This window comes from Phocoena phocoena, chromosome X (assembly GCF_963924675.1).
Source record: "Phocoena phocoena chromosome X, mPhoPho1.1, whole genome shotgun sequence".
NCBI lineage: Eukaryota > Metazoa > Chordata > Mammalia > Artiodactyla > Phocoenidae > Phocoena > Phocoena phocoena.
In genome coordinates, this window is record NC_089240.1 from 51,386,597 (window position 1) to 51,397,474 (window position 10,878).

At 43.1% G+C, this 10,878-nt stretch overlaps 1 pseudogene; it reads left to right on the forward strand.

The window, feature by feature from the left end:
• Positions 1 to 6,518: 6,518 nt before the first annotated feature.
• On the forward strand, positions 6,519 to 7,583 carry LOC136142116 (germ cell-less protein-like 1 pseudogene; annotated as a pseudogene).
• The last annotated feature ends 3,295 nt before the right edge of the window (positions 7,584 to 10,878 follow it).

The following is a 10,878-nucleotide window of genomic DNA, read 5'->3' on the forward strand; positions in this document are numbered from 1 at the left end:
TACACAGAAAGGGGCAGATACAGATAGATATAAATAGATAGAGACAGAGAAAGGGAGGCAGAGAAAGACAAAACCAGACAGGGACAGACAGACACATGTACTAACTAAGACAGAGAGTGACGGTTACAGACAGAGACAGGGAGACAGGCAGAGGCTGATAGGCACAGATGGGAAGACTGAGACAGAAAGACTGAGAGACAGATGCAGAGACAGAGAAAGACAAACAGAGAAAGAGAGAGGCACATGGCAGTGGAGACGTAGAGATAGTGATGGAGTGAGACAAAGACAGAGACAGAGAGAGAGGGAGGGAGGGAGAGAGAGAGAGGAGAGGGACAGAGAGAGAGCAACAGAGACAGAGGCAGAGACAGATTGAGACAGAGACAGACCGAGACAGAAAGGGAAAGACAGAGACAGACAGATGGAGAAAGAGACACATGGACACACAGAGATACAGAAACAGACAGATATAGAAACACCAGAGAGATACAGAGACAGAGACAGAAAGACAGAAACCCAGACAGACACAGTCAGACAGGCACAGATTGTCAGAGACAGAGGGAAACAGAAAGATAGGGACAGTAAGAGAGAAAGAGAGTGACAAAGGTAGACAGAGAGAGAGACCAAGGTACACAAAGACAGATGTAGATATAGACAGGAATGCAGACAGAGACAATAGAGATGGAGATAGGGAATGACAGGGAGACAGAGACAGACATACATAAAGGGAAAGACAGAGACAGGGATAAATCCTCATCATTGTCAAGGACTGCACTGTATCCCATAGGGGTACACCTCCCTTGGTGTGGTGTTTAGTTTGCTGTTATTTAGTGTGATTGTTTCCTGTAGCATTACCATGATTATACATCTGGTTCTGCCTCCCTATCTCCTCACGCCTTGATTGACTAAGAGACTACAAAACTGAGTGAGTGTCAAGGTCGGAGAAGCTCTCCTCCTCATCCTTAGCAGTCAAAAAGGAAAGAAAAATAAAATGAAGTAAAAAAAAATAGGGACTGATATTGGATAAATTGCCCAAACTGGCAAATGGCAACAGTCACTGACTGTGAGACTTTAAATGTTTATTAAATGAGTGTATTTCAGCTGTCACTGTGTGTACATTATTGAACATCTTTATATTATAAACAGCAAAAAGCAATTTAAGAATTTAACGTTAGTTGGGTAGGAAAACAAAAGCAGATCTCTCAGTCAAGGTGCATTTCCAGATAAGCAGTCTCTGAATTCCCCAAGTGAGGATGGCTCTCTTTAGATGAAATGGCATCCTGGTTCTTCAGCTCAAGAAAAAGCAATTGGTAATTGCTTAGAGATTTTTTTATAAAGGAAGTGAAATTGTTACATAAAAAATAAATAATAATTTTTACCTTTCTGCTGAATCAATAACTTACTCTTTCCTCCAGTTTAGTTCTTAAAAAAAAATTTAATGAAGTTTATTGTGTGTAATTGGTTAGATATGCAGAGTACAAGGCAGCACTGGGAAGAGGGGGTAGAATGAGAAATTAACCAGAAACATCAAGGGATGCAACAGCAGCTTCCTGATTGAACTATTTCTAATAAGTCACTGTTATGTAAGTATTAGTCTAATACTAGAATGTGGGTTTGGGATAATAAAGCCTTTAAATCCTCCTTAAAGGGTAAAAATGAATAAATGAATGAATGAATGAACGAAGAAAGAAAAAAAAAGAAAGTCAAAAGTAATTTGTTCACTGGATGACAAAAGATAAAATCTCATTGGGAAGAGAAATATCAGCAAACAGTAAGGAAAATTCTGGTTTCAACTAAGTAAAACTTTATATCTGGTGATTATACTATTTAATTTATTTGTTCATCTTCTAAGAATTTTCCACACTTTTTCCAAGCATGTATTTGTCATTTGTATGGATTCTTAAACAGAGCTTTCCATTCTTTGACCTTCCTTAACCGCAATCACTCAGTGAAATGCCAACAAATATGGCATTTAAAAGGGAATGCGATGGGGCCAGTTTGCAAGTTAGCAGTAATCAGAAACCAACATATTCAAATTATGACTACTGTGTTTTCACCTTTTGTGACAAAAACACTTTCTACCTTATCCTTTTGATAACTGGCTTGGACTACTTGTATTTTGGTCCCATTTCCAGATGCCAAGTTAATTCCCACTATAATTCAAAGGCAATTCGTTCCAGAGGTTACCAGTCCGGTTCTTAAGTGGGAAAGAGTCTTTCCTACTACAATGTGAACATCAAAATTTTCTGAAGAGCAAAGACCATCAACTTGCTTAAGGAGTACTTTCTCTGGTGCATAAATAATTCATGACTATATGCCAGAGAAAAACTATATTTAGTACAGGAATAATCTCACAGAATTAATCTGCTTATTTCCACTACACCCCCAATATAGGGTGTTATAAGATTTGAAATTTTTCAATGGGATTAAAATGCTAGGGAATTTTAAGTCTAACTAACATCAAGATATGCTTAGGTTTATAAAAAGAAATGAAATTGGGTTATTTCTACTGAGGTGGATGGACTTAGAGTATGTCATACAGAGTGAAGTAAGTCAGAAAAAGAAAAAAAATTGCCATATGCTAACACATACATATGGAGTCTAAAAAAAAAAAAAAAACGGTTCTGATGAACCTAGGGGCAGCAGAAGAATAAAGATGCTGATGTTGAGAATGGACTTGAGGACACGGGGAAGGGGAAGAGTAAGCTGGGAGGAAGTGAGAGAGTAACATTGACATACATACACTACCAAATATAAAACAGATAGCTAGAGGGAAGCAGCTGCATAGCACAGGGAGATCATCTTGGTGCTTTATGACCTCCTAGAGGAGTGGGATAAGGAGGGTGGGAGGGAGACACAAGAGGGAGGGTATATGGGAATATATGTATACATATAGCTGATTCACTTTGTTATACAGCACAATCCATCACAACACTGTAAAGAAATTATGCTCCGGTAAATATGTTCAAAAAAAAAGATATGCTTATGTTGAAGAGCAACCAATAAAAAGAAGATTATCAGTGTGGTCTGCGGGATGTGCTCACATAGTGAGAGACCATGGAAACCAAGTAGCAGCTCTAAACACACCAACTGAAAGAGAAATGAAACAGTTACTTTAACATTCATTTAATCAAACTAAAGGAAATATATTTTAAGAGAGTTTCACTAAGAGTAGTAGAGTAGGTAGGCTCACATATAGGTAGGTCACATAAGGCAGTCTAACATATGGTTATACTGAATTATTTAAGTCAATAGCTCTTTGTCTTCACAGAAATGATGGGCGGATCGGGGGGTGGTGGTGTCGATGGATCCTAAACCAGGAGGACATATTGCCATATTAGCAGCCCAAATGTGTTCCAGATGTGCTTGAGGGGCTTCAAAATTTGTCCTCTTCATATGCTCAGGTAAACAATGTCAAGTATTATGAGCTACAGTTCAACAAAGCCTCTGACAGAGTTGGTTACCAGTGATGGGTAAGCCTGGTTGGTCCCACAGAAGGAGCTGGCATCTGGACCAAGCTGGTCGTCCCTGACCCCAGGAAAGAGCTGCTCTGAGCTTTTTTGCATGGGTCCTCACTCTGGGCAATGCCCCACTTGGTGGAGGTACAAGAAGTTACAGGCCACATATACGGGGAAAACCACATCGTGGTTTTCCAGGTTCACTACCTCGAGATCCTGAGCCTCTCAGGGAAAGAATCTCGTATTTTGTGTCCTTCCAGAAAACGGCTCTCAAAGCCTTGCCCAAGGAGGACAGGCTCAGGCGGAATGCGATATTTCCTTGCCAGAGTAAGCTTATTCCGAGACTGCAGGACTTGTTCAGTGCCCTGCACCAGAAAATGATGTGCTGGTTGATGTAGCACACCACCAGGTCCCAGCTGAAGTTGAAGCCTTCCCACTGCCGGCTGCACTGCTTGTCCCTGTGGAGCTGGCCCCCGGACCGCATGCTGTTCCCCTGAGGGTCAGACACGTAGATGTCCAGGGGCCAGAGCTTTCTGGTCTGCTCAGCCGGAGGGGGCCAAGCCAATGTTCTTTGTACACTGCAGACAGCCAAGCGGCAGGAATCATCGCATCCTGGTGGACGACATGTGCTGACGTCAGGTCCCAGATTATGAAGGCAAGCTGCAGCTGCTGGAACACCGGCACGAAGGCTCTGCCCTGCTCGGTCTTCAGGAAAGGGGTGCCCTCCGACTCCCTCCTGGACCTGGCAAAGCATGAGTCGGTGTTAGTAAATAGGGTTCTGCCCGGGCCCCTCCATGTTGGCTGCGGCTGCAAGAACATCCAATTTTTCAACATGGTGTACACGTGCCTCTCCACCTCCATCACCAAGAGCACTGAAGAGGCAATGACCTCTTTCATGAGATCCAGGCTGACTTCTCACAATAGCTCCTCACTACACTGGGTCATCATGTTGTCCAGCAGCCACTGAAGACACATGGTCCTGATGTTCTGGAGTCCGTAGCTTTCAGCAGAGTACTAGTAGCTGCACATGGCCTGGGCACTGACAGTCTCCTTCATGACCTCCCCGTATTGCTGAATCAGCTTGTCCAGCTGCAGCATGCTGACTATGGCCAGGATGGCGAAGACTCGTCCGGGTGAGATGAGCATGGAGTCTCGGTACAGGGAACCTAAAGCCTCGTGCAGTGCCTCACGATCAACGTTCTCGTCAGGCATCTGCAGCTCTATAGTATCCATGGTTGTCTCCTGCCAAGCACCACTGAACATACAGCCTTTATGTAGACCCTCTTATCAGCTCCTCCGTAAATCTATATAACAGAGAATATTTAAAATGTAACATATGGATATACTGCACTATTCAAATTATGTAAATATTCTCCTTAGGCAGGGTCAAATGATCTGAGAGGCTTGCCATTTTCAAGAGGTTTTTGTTTGTTTGTAGTTTCCCTTAAATTTTACTTTCCTTGTCATTGAAAGATCCAGATTCTCTCTGCAACACATCATTTGTTTAGCATATTACACTTGTCAGTGCAGTATTTAATGTTATTCATTTCCTCAAAAATGGAAAACCATCCCATTCATTCCTCATTTTCTTTCACTGTAAGTTTGTTACTTGCTAAGCCTTGTGTGTGGTGCTGGTAATCCAAAGTCCTTGCCTCAAACATTCAAAAATCCAGTAGAGAAAAATAATACAATGTAATAACTGCAGCCATATGGGGAGAAATGTTTGATCAAGGCCTGATGGGAGTACAGTTGAAGAAAGATATATATCTGCCTTGGAGGTGTGAAAAACGGTGGTCTTTGATCCAGATCTCAGACCACGAGGAATGAGTAGTTGTTTGCAAGAAACAAGGAAAGTGCCAACAGAGAGCTCAAGATGTTCAAACAGGTAGAGAGGGAACAAAAATAAAAACATTAAAAAATGCTAAAAGTATCTTGGGAACTTAAGATCTTCCCCCAAATTAAAGGTATGTGTGCCTATGGAAAATGGAGGCATGAGCTCTGAGAAGCTGATTTGGATGGACATGTGCAAGAACGTGCACATGGGCATGCACAGACACAGAGTTCTAAATGATTCTATAACTGGCAATGCTATTTTAAAACAAAAGTTAAAGACCAAAGCAAAGACTGGGGCAAAATTGCCACTTTTATCACAAAAAAATGGTTTCACAGCTCAAGTGATGAGATAGCCTAAGAAGTTAATTTTGGAAATTAAGGTGCCTAGAGGACAGAGCTGGGACCAAGATGTAATTCTCCATAAAGGAATGATCACTAACTCTTTTAGATGAGGAAGAGCGAATTGTGTTCTTGAAATTAATGGGGAAAATTTGCACACAAATGCCTCTGTTCCACCATCATCCTAAGAAGGGAGCCTGAGAGCAATCATCCCAGGAGGGAAAGATAAACAGAGTGGAATCCCTGGTACAGAATGCCCTTATCCGGCGGGGTGGGGCCTAGTGGGTGTGGCTTAGCATGCGTCCCAGAGGACCTTAGAGCAAAGGTCATCTGTACCCAGCAGCACTCTGGGATGAGCTAGTGCCCGTGGCAATGGCGCCTGGAGAGGAAGCTTGTCCACTGCACCGCTGAGGTATAGGCCATGGGAGCACGAAGCAGTCAGATACCATGGCACTGGGGGTGTCGTGCCCCAGAGGAGCCAGGTGCCACTGGGGAGGAGGAGGAGGCTGAGGAGGCAGTAGTGGCAGAGAGAGAGGAAGGGAAGGAGAGCGAAGAGGCCAGGCCCACCACCAGTCAGGTGAGCCACAAGCGGAAGACAGGCCCATGGGGGCTGCTCACAAAAGCGCCCCGCCGGAAACATGCTAAAGATTTTTCAGGGTCCGTTTATGAGGCACTCTTCCTGAGAGGAGAAGAGAGTGACGTGCGGATCCACGCACTGCAGGAGGAGTGGAACTTGAATAGGGTGTACTTGAGCCAGTCAGGGTACTTTGTTAGCAGTTCAGTGGTGCTTGGCAGGAGATAACCATGGATACTATAGAGTTGCAGATGCCTGACGAGAATATTGATCGTGAGGCACTGTACGAGGCTTGAGGTTCCCTGTACCGAGACTCCATGCTCATACCACCCGGTCAAGTCTTCGCCATCCCGGCCACAGCCAGCACGCTACAGCTGGACGAGCTGATTCAGCAGTGCGGGGAGGTCATGAAGGAGACTGTCAGTGCCCAGACCGTGTGCAGCTACTACTACTCTGCTGAAAGCTACGGACTCCAGAACATCAGGACCATGTGTCTTCAGTGGCTGCTGGACAATATGACGACCCAGTGTAGTGAGGAGCTATTGCGAGAAGCCACCCTGGATCTCATGAAAGAGGTCATTGCCTCTTCAGAGCTCTTGATGATGGAGGTGGAGATGGACATGTACACCATGCTGAAAAAGTGGATGTTCTTGCAGCTGCAGCCGACATGGAGGGGCCCACGCAGGGCCCTATTGCCTGACAACGACTCATGGTTTGCCAGGTCCAGGAGGGAGTCGGAGTGCACCACTTTCCTGGGGACCGAGCAGGGCAGGGCCTTTGTGCTAGTGTTCCAGCAGCTGCGGCTTGCCTACATAATCTGGGACCTGACGTCAGCACATGTCATCCACCAGGATGCGATGATCCCTGCCGCTTGGCTGTCTCCAGTGTACAAAGAGCATTGGCTTGTCCCCCTCCGGGCTGAGCAGACCAGAAAGCTCTGGCCCGTGGACATCTACGTGTCCGACCCCCAGGGGAACAGCATGCGGTGCAGGGGCCAGCTCCACAGGGACAAGCAGTGCAGCTGGCGGTGGGAAGGCTTCAACTTCAGCTGGGACCTGGTAGTGTGCTACGTCAACCAGCACATCATTTTCTGGTGCAGCACAGTGAACAAGTCCTGCAGCCTCGGGATCAGCTTACTCTGGCAGAGAAAGATCGCCTTCCACCTGTGCCTGTTCTCCTTGGACAAGGCTGGGACAGCCGTTTTCAAGAAGGACACAAAATACCTGATGCTTTCCCTGAGGAAGGGTCAAGTGATAGACATACTGAACCTGGAAAACCAAGACGTGGTTTTCCCCATATATGTGGCCTGTAACTTACTGCACCTCCACCGACAGAGGTGTTATCCAGAGAGAGGAAACCTGCGAAAAGGCTCAAAGAACTGAGCAGCTCTTTCCTGGGGTCACGGACGACCAGCTTGGTCCAGATACCAGCTCCTTCTGTGGGACCAACCAGGCTTGCCCATCTCTGGTAACCAACTCTGTCAGAGGCTTTGTTGAACTGTAGCTCATAATACTTGACATTGTTTACCTGAGCATATGAAGAGGACAAATTTTGAAGCCCCTCAAGCACATCTGGAACACATTTGGGCTGCTGATATGGCAATATGTCCTCCTGGTTTAGGATCCATCGACACCACCCCCCCACCTCGCCCATCATTTCTGTGAAGACAAAGAGCTATTGACTTTAGATAGAAACTGTGAGCCTACCTACTCTACTACTCTTAGTGAAACTCTCTTAAAATATGTGTTTCCTTTAGTTTGATTAAATGAATGTTAAAATAACAGTTTCATTTCTCTTTCAGTTGGTGTGTTTAGAGCTGCTACTTGGTTTCCATGGTCTCTCACTATGTGAGCACACCCCCCAGACCACACTGATGATCTTCTTTTTATTCGTTGCTCCTCAACATAAGCATATCTATTTTTTAAACATATTTACCGGAGTATATTTTTTTACAATGCTGTGTTGGTTTCTGCTGTATAACAAAGTAAATCAGCTATATTTATACAGACATGCCCATACACCCTCCCTCTTGTGTCTCACTCCCAACCATCCTATCCCACCCTTCTAGGTGGTCATAAATCACCAAGCTGATCTCCCTGTGCTATGCAGTTGCTTCCCACTAGCTATCTGTTTTATACTTGGTAGTGCATATATGTCAATGCTACTCTCTCACTTCGTCCCAGCTTACTCTTCCCCTTCCCCGTGTCCTCAAGTCCATTCTCTACAACAGCTTCTTTATTCCTGTGCTTTCCTTAGTTTCATCAGAACCTTTTTTTTTCTTTAGATTCCATATATATTTGTTAGCATATGGCTTTTTTTTTCTGCTTTCTGACTTACTTCACTCTGTATGACACACTCTAGGTCCATGCACCTCACTACAAATAACCCAAGTTCATTTTTTTTATGAACCTAATCATATCTTGATGTTAGTTAGACTTAAACTTCCCTAGCATTTTAACCCCAGAGACACACTTCAAATCTTATAACACCCTATATTGGGGGTGGAGTGGAAGGAAGCAGATTAATTCTGTGAGATTATTCCTGTACTAAATATAGTTTTTCTGTGGCATACAGGCATGAATTGTTTATGCACCAGGAAAGTACTCTTTAAGCAAGTTGATGGCCTTTGCTCTTCAGAAACCTTTGATGTTCAAATTGTATTAGGAAAGACTCTTTCCCACTTAAAAACAGGACTGGAAACCTCTGGATCGGAATGCCTTTGAATTATAGTGGGAATTACTTGGTATCTGGAAATAGGATCAAAAGAGAAGCAGTCTAAACCAGTAATCAAAAGGATAAGGTAAAAAGTGATTTTTGACACAAAAGGTGAAAACACAGTAGTCATAATTTGAATATGTTGGTTTCTGATTACTGCTAACTTGCAAACTGGCCCCATCCCATTGTATTTTAAATGCCGTACTTGTTTGTATTTCACTGAGTGATTTTTGTGGTTAAAGGTCAAAGAATGGAAAGCTTTGTTTAAGAACCCATACAAATAATAAATACGTGCTTGGAAAGAATGTGAAATGTTCATATACGATGCACAAATACATTAATAAGAAGAATCACAAGATTTATTGTTTTACTTAGTTGAAACCAAAATTTTCCTTACGGTTTGCTTATATTTCTCTCCCCAATGAGATTTTATCCTTTGTCATCCAGTGAACAAATTCCTTTTGACTTTCCTTTTTTTCTTTCTTCATTCATTCATTCATTTATTCATTTTTACCCTTTAAAGAAGTTTTAAAGGCTTCATTATCCCAAACGCACATCCTAGTATTAGAGTAATGCTTACATAACATTTAGTTATATGAAATAGTTCAATCAGGAAGCTGCTGTTGCATCCTTTGATGTTTGTGCCTAATTTCTCATTCCGCCCCCCTTCCCAGTGCTCCCTTACACTCTGTATATCTAACCAATTACAAACAATAAACTTCATTACATTTTTTTAAATAAGTAAACTGGGGGAAAGAGTAAGTCATTGATTCAGTAGAAAGGCAAAAATTATTATTTATTTTTTATGCAACAATTTCACTTCCTTTATATAAAATCTCTAAGCAATTTCCAATTTTCACTTCGAGGTTATCCAGGCAACCTATGTATTCAGAAGTAGAAAGAAATGTAAAATTTACGTGGGGCAACTGATTATAGAACAACACTATCTAACAGAACCCTCTACACTGATAGAAATGTTCCATATCTGTGCTGCACACAGTGCAGTAGCCACTGTTTACAAGCAGCCATTGAGCACTTCAAATATCGCTAGTGAGACTGAGAGACTGAATTTTCAGTTTTACTTAATTTTAATCAAATTAAATAGTCACATATGACTAAGGGCTGCCATTTTGCACAATGTACCTCTTACAGAAAGTCCCTTCACCTGCTGGTGGACCATACTCAGCTACTTGCCTTCATTCAAAACACGGTCTTCGTGACTGCTTGGAAAATTTTAATTCACTTAGAGTCACTGTTCCTCATAAAATTCCATGTGATTCAAGCATGCTCATCAAAACATGCTCATCAAAATCAGTTGCTTGTAGATTCGTATTTTTACCATCACCTTGTTTTCTTTTTATTGTTTTAAAAAAATACTTGACAAGTGTCAGCAATGCAATGCATTGTGTTTATGTGATGAATACTTTTCAGAGACTTAAGGATCTTTTGGTTATTCAAATCTTAGCATGAATTGGCACAGGTTGTATTTATCCCTTCCAGTGCATCATATTACCCTGCTAGTTTTTTTTTTTTTTTTTGCACTATGCGGGCCTCTCACTGTTGTGGCCTCTCCTGTTGCAGAGCACAGGCTCCAGACGCACAGGCCCAGCGCCCATGGCTCACGGGCCCAGCTGCTCCGCGGCATGCAGGATCCTCCCGGACCGGGGCATGAACCAGCGTCCTCTGCATCGGCAGGCAGTCTCCCAACCACTGAGCCACCATGCAAGCCATACCATGCTAGTCTTTGAACCAAGTTTGATAGTTGAATTTTGCTACAATATGGAGTGAAATTATTTTGTGTTGTCTAATCTCAGAATCTAATCATAACAATCGATGTGGAAAATGTGTTCACAGACTAAACCAATCTTTCCCCTGCACCGTTAGAACAAATCTTTCCCAAAGACTGTTCACATATCAATTGGCTATTTGTTGTCTAAATAAATGAGGTAAATTTCAGTTCTC